The sequence below is a fragment of the Tyto alba genome, unplaced genomic scaffold (genome assembly GCF_018691265.1).
Source record: "Tyto alba isolate M040663 unplaced genomic scaffold, T.alba_DEE_v4.0 Super-Scaffold_7, whole genome shotgun sequence".
NCBI lineage: Eukaryota > Metazoa > Chordata > Aves > Strigiformes > Tytonidae > Tyto > Tyto alba.
This window is the reverse complement of record NW_024881328.1, coordinates 29650203-29657964: the sequence shown is the minus strand read 5'-3', so window position 1 is coordinate 29657964 and position 7762 is coordinate 29650203.

Sequence of the window (7762 nt, the reverse complement as noted above, 5' to 3'; positions counted from 1 at the left end):
CATCTACCTGGACTTGTGCAAAGCTTTACATACTGTCCCATACAACATCCTTGTCTCTAAAATGGAGAGACATAGATTTGATAGATGGACCACTCAATGGAAAAGGAATTGTCTGGATGGTCACATTCAAAGAGTTGCAGTCAATGGCGCGATGTCCACGTGGACAACAGTGACGAGTGGCGTTCCTCAGGGTTTGGTGTTGGGACTGGTGCTGGCTGACATCTTTGTTGGTGACATGGACAGTGGGATCAAGTGCACCCTCAGCAGGTTTGCTGATGACACCAAGCTGTGTGGTGCAGTTGACACGCTGGAGGGGGGGGATGCCATCCAGAGGGACCTGGACAGGCTGGAGAGGTGGGACTGTGCAAACCTCATGAAGTTCAACAAGTGCAAGGTCCTGCATGTGGGTCAGGGCAATCCCAAGCACAAATGCAGGCTGGGCAATGAGTGGGTTGAGAGCAGCCCTGTGGAGAAGGATTTGGGAGTAGTAGTGGATGGAAAACTGACTGTGAGCCAGCAATGTGTGCTTGCAGCTCAGGAAGCCAACTGTGCCCTGGGCTGCATCAAGAGAAGTGTGGCCAGTGGGTCAAAGGAGGGGATTCTGCCCCTCTGCTCCACTGTCATGAGCCCCCACCTGTGGTGCTGTGTCCAGCTCTGGAGCCCCCAACATAAGAAGGACATGGACCTGCTTGAGCAATGAACTGGGGAGCTGGATTGATTGGCGGGGCTGGAGCACCTGCCTTGTGAGGCCAGGCTGAGAGTTGGGGTTGCTCAGCCTGGAGAAGAGAAGGCTCTGGGGGGACCTTAGAGTGGCCTTCCAGTACAAGATGGGGAGGGACTCTTTATCAGGGAGTGTAGGGATAGGACAAGGGGTAACAGTTTTAAACTGACAGAGTGTAGATTTAGATTAGATATAAAGAATAAATTCTTCCCTGTGAGGGTGGTGAGGCACTGGCCCAGGGTGCCCAGAGCAGCTGTGGCTGCCCCCTCCCTGGAAGGGTTCAAGGCCAGGCTGGACGGGGCTTTGAGCAACCTGGGCTGGTGGAAGGTGTCCCTGCCCATGGCAGGGGGGTTGGAACTAGGTGATCTTTAAGATCCCTTCCAACCCAAACCATTCAGTGATTCTGTGAACATGGTTTTACTGATGAAAAGTAAGTATTTAATACAGAACTAAAGTTACTTGGTGAAATTTTGTTGTCTAGTACAATACAGAACACGGCAAAACTAGAACTCATTAAAAAAAGGGGGTGGAGAGGAAATGAAGCTTTTTAGCTTTTAGTTATGTATAACATAATGTTTCTGCCTTTTAAGGTTGACAGGAATTACCCTTATCATTCTACACTCATTTTAGCTACATTTATTTTGTTGAAGATAATTTAATAAGATGATGGCTTAGTTGAGGCATCTTGGCAGACAAGATTTCAATACAAGTATATGTGGAGGAATCAGTCACTTTGGTAACATGGAAAGGATTTTTGAATTCAGTGTTGGACAAGTGAAAACCTAGTTTTACATGGAATCCTATGGGTAGGAGTGGAGATTTGTAAGAAGCAGTCATCAAATTTTGCAGATGCAATATTTTTGTGGAGATTTACATGCATGAAAGCTCAGGCAGTGCCCGAATTATTGCATGTCAGCAGAGCTGCATCCTTTAAACATGTGGAAACACACTCTGAAACTTGTTATCTTAGGCTAAAACAGTTGACCTTTACGGCGCTTTACAGCAGGCTTAGTGCGTTACTGTAGCTCAGCAAACCCTTTATAACTTGTTGCAACAAAGTAAGCTTGGTCACATACCTGAGGTACTGACATTGCTTTTCCCGAGTGGCTCTTGTAAAACGGAAGTCCTTAGCAAAGTGAAGTCTACAGTCTGTCTTATAATGCCATACAACTTGTCCTTGGAATGTTCCTGTAATACTGTAATATTCTATTTTTTGGACTGTCATTCAAAGGTAGCAGAACTTAGGCTTGTGATGCCAAGTATTTCTTGGCTTTCAACTCCTTCTGTGTTTATGAACCTTGATTCAAGCTCAGGTAGGGTATTGAGTGATAGCCCTTTCCCTCAGTCTCCTCTTCCCTCCCTAGGAACCTGCTCCTCACATATGTGCATGAACACTGAGCAGGGCTGACAAACTTCCTTTCCCCTTTTAAAAATTATTCTTTCTCCTGGTGTAAGCATCAGACTTTTTTTTTTATTTTTGTTGATATCTATACTCATCTATTCAATTTCCATAAACTGTCCCATACACCTTTCACTGCTCTGCTTTCTACTTTTGCTGCCTTTTTCCACTTCCGTTAGCCAAATGTATGTCAAGGTTATACCTATGAAAAACATGAAAAAAAAATGACAAATGTGAACAACAGCTATTTTCCTAAAAAGAGTCTCAAGTTTCTTCCAACAGTTGAGTTCAGATTGTAGAGAGAGAATGTGACAAAAGAAAATCAAGGTTGGTCAAAACTAGCTGGCAGGAAAGTCTTGCTTAGATTTTTAGTTTGTTGCACATGTGCTTTGGACATTCTAATCTTAAAAGCCTAATTTATCCTTAAATTGTTGTTTTGCTAAAATTCTTCAAAGGATCTGAACTAAGTGTTGACTGACTGACAGCATTTGAGGGCTGGGGTTTGAGCCGTGCAGAGAGTACTTTTGCCACATGACCACAAAGATATTTGTGGACAAAGGATTGCCCGATCTAGCCTGAATTCTGACAAGCACTGCAACTTTCAAGACAGTCTGAGTACATGCGTAGATTTTTAGAACACTTTGCATTCTGTGTAAGCTTGGGAAAGGATGACCTTTTCAACTTTATAGCAGAATGGATGTTCCATAGTGCCTGGCACTACATTAAATCTTTGAATTACTAAGAAGTGTAAAATTCTCTTAAAATAATTTTGTTGTCTTTCTCTGAACAATCTGATGCTGGCCACTGTCCAATATCAGATACCAGACTAAAAGGAGCAATGATCTGATCTTCTATGATATTTCATTTTTTTTCCTTTAATATCAATTCAATTATATTTAATAATAAGGATTTTCAAAGTAAAAGAAAGTAATTCCTCATCTGTGTAAAAGGCAATAATCTCAAAGCACAACTTCTTGTTCCCTTTGGTCTGTTTTACTTAGACTGGTTGCTGGGGTTCGTGGATTGCTATTAAACATTTATTTTCTTTATTACAAGTATTTTTCTCATTCTGAGATAAAATTATATATATATTTATAAATAATAATATTTTATTTACGTTGGTATGGCACTGGAATTACATGCAAGCAAAAAACTATTCTTTTTTTTTTTTTTTAAGAAAGAGTCTTATCTTACAAGAAGGCAAGTTTATTATGAGTATTCTGCTCACTTCCTCATTATCTAAAACTGAGCTTTCTGTTGTACTCAACGTTTTGTAAATTTTATAAGAGTTTTTCCTGAGTTAACAATAAAAACATCATCACTATGTGGGATATTAGCTTAACCCTCAAACTTAAGGGATAGTCTAAAGGGGGTTCTTCCTATTTTTCATTCTTCTGCCAGAACTACCATTTTCAGATTAGGAAAATGCAACTTAAATTATCATTTTAATTGCCTAATCATTTAAACAAACAAAGCTTAGAAGTTGTGTTATAACTGAAATATGATTGGATAGTGGCCAAGGAAGAAGTTTAAAATACCTTTTAAAACTGAGAGGGTTATAAAAAGCATTTTTAAAATGCATGGACAAAGAATTTTCTCCTAAAAATATTATTTTATTTTCATGTAATCAGGTATTTCATTTTTAAAAGTTTACTTGAAGTACTTTGTAGTTTGAATCTTTTTGCATATCTTACTAGAAGCAAAGTCTTTTCCAAGTCTTTTTTTGACTATTATTTGAAGGCTGTGCTGTTGCTTTCACAGACTCATGTTTTAAGTTTGTGGGTTTTACACTTCCTTTTTTGCACTAAAATTGTTCCCAATAATATATTTCTGTATACATGTACTTTGGAGAACACAGAGATTTTTATTATGATAGTGATGAGCAAAATTCTGACATACTCATGCTGCTCCCAGAGCATTTTATTGTTACTGTTACAGCTGCTGTTGCTGTTTGTTTGCTGAAAGGTCGTCTAGAAGGAACAGCTGATGAGTTGGCAACTCTAAATCTATCACTTTAAACAGCATGGCTACAAGATTTATCCAAATTCAGTGTTTTCAGAAGGTTTCTGCAAGATGTCCTTAGATTACTTTTCAAATCCATACCCTAGCTTTGCAGCAATTGTTTTGAATCTGTCCCATAGTTTAAATTAACATGTTTCTAGGGATTTTTGTTCTAGAAGAAAATGAAAATAAATTTAAACCAGGAGTTGAGAGGTTTGTATGTCATGGCTCTAACATTGCATGGAATTTTTCCTTACTGGACCGAGGCTAACCACGCTGTACCTAAGACAACATGGAGAAAATGTGGTCTCGGTGTCCAGACATCCAAGAGGGCTGTACAGTAAAATTTGCTTGGGTTAAAGCAAAGAGGAAACTCGTCTCTGGATCCTTTTCCCGTTTGTAACCTGAAAGAGCATTCTGCTTTCAGACAACTCATCTTTCATCATAAAGTGGTGAATAGTTTACTGTTACATTCACAGTCATTTCTGTTTTCTGTTAATGATGGTTCAGTGAGTTCATCTCTCTGAAATAACCATGCCTGTTTTTTCAAGGAAGTGACATAAAGAAAAGGACCAGGTCAGGAAATAGGCTGGGGGTTGCCTTTAGGTGACTGCTTTTGAATTGCAGGATATTCTTTGACCTTCACGTTGTGCATGGAATGTTTTTTAGTTTCAAAAATAACAGTCACTTAGAATTTCTCAATTCTATTTGCCATTGTTTCATACTTATTTTCAAAAATAACATGGATTTTAAAACTATCTGATTGATATAGTCAGATTGACCCTTGAGGCTTGGCAAAGTTTTCAAGTATAATTGTTCATTACCAAATTTTTGGAAATATATGATAATTTCTGACATGTATGTGCTGAAAAATGCAGTGGAAAGTTGTAAAGTGAGTCCATTTCCCTATACTGAATGTAGCTCTACAACCCGAGAGCCTTCAGCTATGAAGAGAACAGAAAGACCAATAGGTTCTTGTATTAACCACAGTCAGATAACATGGCTGAAATACACTCATATTCAGAACAGAATTATTCTCATATGTGGGGCAAAATGTTTCAATTAGCATGTTTTAAACCATCCTTCTTTTTATTAGTATAGATAAGGTACAAAATTAATGTGAATTTTTAAATCAGATGCTAATGTGGGAGTCTTAAAATATTTTAAATAAGTTTAGTAGATGACTATTACTCCCTTCTACCCTACCTCACACTCTATCATAGTAGGAACTCCAAGTGATTTCTGCTGAAGTAAATATTAATTCTCAATCATATTTCTGATACAAAGAGGTAATTTTCTCAAAGCTTCTTAGAAGGTTATTAATTCTGTTTTTCAAGAATTTTCAAGCTCCCAGAAGTTGAGAACCTGCCTTGACCACTCAGCATATTTTGAATTAAATGCTTATATTTATCAGTTTCAGTGGAACTGATCTGGTTTTAAATAGATGCAGATGAATGTAAGATGATCCTGAATGTAAGATACCTTTGCAGCTTCCTTGTCCGTAGCGTAATTTATAGGAGTCAGGGAGCTCCAAATATATACTCTATTATGTTGAGTCACTGAATGTTCTGTAGTCAGTTTAAGGTGGGGTCAAAATGTATTGCCAAGGTAGTTAAGTAAGTGCTGGCTGTTTTAAATCATGTTAAATTTTTTTAATGTTCCCACAATAAACCACATAAGATATTTTCTTACATCTGAGAGCAAGCACACTCTCTACCTTGCTTTACTCCAGGAATAATTTAAAGAAAGATGTCTTTATCCTATTCAGGAAAAAAAGCAGAAAGTTAAACAAGAGAAGTTTTGGGGTTTTTTTCCAAGGACAAAACTTAATTTTAGGCTAGGAATGCTGATAAGCAAAAACATTGGCCTTTGAAAGAAACCTCTTTCACAGTTTGAAAATATAGATACTTTTTCATGGAAAAATTTGAAGAGAGAGAAAAAAAAACTTTTGAACAAAAAGTGTTTTATTTTATTTGTGTTTCTTCAGCATTTCACATATGATTACTAGAACTGCAGTAGCTCTTTGGATCAGAGTTTAGCCTCTCTCTTTTCTGATCCATCAGTAAAACCAGAAGTCTCTTCTATGTTGTTGGATGGTCTATGTTTCTAATACTGGAGTAATCAGAGTTCAGTTTCTAGTTTGCACCCAAGCTTTAGTGTAATTCCTCTTTGCCTCGTTTCTCATCTTGAAATGGAGAAGTGGCTGTTCCCTTCTCCATAAGCTCCCTTCTCTTCCCTTGAAAAGAAGGGAGCCTAGCTGTCTTGAAATTACAAGTAGCTACTTAAAAAGCCTTTACAGAGAAGGTTGCAATTCTAGTCTCTACATTAATGTAAATTCCATATTCGTGTTCATACTAAGCACTAAATTTGGGGCACGTAGTCTTCCTAACAAACAAACAAAAAAATTTTGCAAAAAAAGATTTAGAATTAACCTTTGTGTGTCTTGATACAGTTTAAGGAGTAGAACTAGAATGGACAATAAATATTGGGGGTTTTAGCTGCCTCTTTGCTTAGACTGATTTCCTATGCTTTCTTCCCTGAGCCCACTGTCAATTTACTAGAGATAGTGCTAGTTTTACTTTCATTGAAGAAAATGGAGGGTTAATATTAACTTCATAGACTGAGCCTTTAACTAGTGAAGTATTTTTCAGAGCTTCTAATAGTTTGCTTTGCCTATATCACAAGCAGCAGGCTTATTGGGATTTAGCAGCTCCCATTTTGTTAGAGAGGCTGAAGGGTGGGTAGGGTTTAGAAGCAAAACTTTGCTCTCTCCCCTGAGAGTGATCAGAAGAATGGTCGAATGCAGAGCAGTAGGCAGAAACTTGCATTGGTTCCCCCTGTCTTGCGTTCATTTCAATGGAAAAATAACTTAAATCCCTGTGGGATCAACATTGCCTGGCACCTTTCACAAAATGTGTTTACATCCACTAAGTAGGAAAACAATCTGGCAAATGTAGCTGACTATAAAAAGCAGCTTTAAAAATACAAATGAATATGTGCTGAAACCACTGACCACAGCTGCTCGGAACATCCATAGTTGATTGAGTTTGATTTGTATTTGATTTGCACTAGCTTTGCACTGATGATTAGGAACCATTCTCCATTGCAAGGAGCTACTGTTCAACTTAAAGCTTTTGCATCTCCATAAATCCTAAGGAATGTCAATGGCTGATCAATATTGCATAGAGTAACCAGCAGGCTCCATGTTTCTACATCTGCATAGGTGTTTCTCTTAGTTAAGATTTTGAGTAGTCATGCTGCAAAGCAACAATTTTGCTTGATCACCCATGAGTCCTGTATAGGCACCCTGCCTATTAGCATACATTTTCAAAATTAGGGAGCTGTGCCTGATTTTGTATTGACCCTCAGGTTTGCTCTGTGTCTTTTGCAGGGGATTATAACTCCTTTTCAATTTCCCTGCTTGCGGTTTGTTACTGTTTAAGACCAGCTCTGTCACAGTGAGCACAATAGCTGAGAGCAATAGTCTAGCTGCAGAATAGTTAGGGACTGGAACTTGTAATTGCCTCCTCCCTGCAGATCTACTTGTTTTGTGTGTTGTTATTCATCATGACAGGCTTCAACAACTTGGTTGTGAATTGTTAATAGATGAGTGCAAAACATAAAACGTAAATACCCCTTGG